This window comes from Rhagoletis zephyria, unplaced genomic scaffold (assembly GCF_001687245.7).
Source record: "Rhagoletis zephyria isolate East Lansing unplaced genomic scaffold, Rhagoletis_zephyria_1.1 Rzeph_scaffold_02761, whole genome shotgun sequence".
Lineage (NCBI taxonomy): Eukaryota > Metazoa > Arthropoda > Insecta > Diptera > Tephritidae > Rhagoletis > Rhagoletis zephyria.
In genome coordinates this window covers 54,568-55,692 of record NW_016159845.1, presented here as the reverse complement: position 1 = coordinate 55,692, position 1,125 = coordinate 54,568, and positions in this window count along the sequence as shown.

The following is a 1,125-nucleotide window of genomic DNA, read 5'->3' as shown; positions in this document are numbered from 1 at the left end:
ATTTCAGCTTTTAAAATAGAGTTCTCAAATAGGCGGCGTTGACTTACCTTTTTTTGTTTGTTTTCATATGTTAATGCTTTAATAAATGCAATTTCTATTTGAATGTATTGTCAGGAATGTATTCCAAGTACCATTAAGTATTTTAAAAACAAAAAAATTTTGACTTTCTTCCAGCTAGATCCGCTATCCGAACCACTGTGTGGCGTACATATTTTTAGGCTTCGTCTTCCGCAGTCTACATATTACGATCGACCAGAGCAAAGAAACTAACATCTCCTCCAATGTTAATAACATGACCGATAAGTTAATGTAGAAATTGAAAGGTGCGGGGGCGACATGAAAATTAACCGCTGCAACCAAATGTGAAGAAGGTTTAACAGAGTTAGTGCCACTTGAACGTACCGTGCTTTCCTTACTAACCGTGCCTGAAAATCAGATTTCAGCGCAAGTTGATAAGCTTTTTCGCTAAATGCCTTCTGCGATTCCAATTTTCCCTCCTTAGATTTTCATGTTGCATATTTTTAGGCCCTATCTGTTTTTTTTGAGATTTTTGGCCAAAAAACAACGAAGCGATTTTAGGTACGCACTGAAGGTATTACCTAAAAGAAAATAACCAGTGTTATCCAGAACTGAGGTTAATTTGAATGAAGTCAACGGTATGAGGTAAAAGAATCTGTCAAAATACTACCGGTCTTTCCAGAAACGGAGTGCCTATAAGTATGCAACGAGTACACAAAATCAAAAGCCTGTCGAATACACATAAGTGAGTGATAGTTTTTAAATTCTGCATTTAATTACAGACTAGTGTTTTTAAATTAAATTATGGAAATTTTGGACATAAAGTTCTGTAAACTAAAAAAGCTTAAAAAGTTGATCAATTATACTTTGTGAAATATCTATGAAATTTACTCGTTAAAAAGAGTTTTCTATGTACATATGTATGTATGTATATATTTTTGAGAAAATTTTCTATACTACAATACATATTTAGTTGATTAGTTGTGAGCTTACCCTAATTACAACATTTTAATAACATTTATGAACATTTTGCTATATATGGTTACATTTTTTCATTTATACATTTAAATATATTTTGCATTTACATAAATCGTATAAGTTTGATAT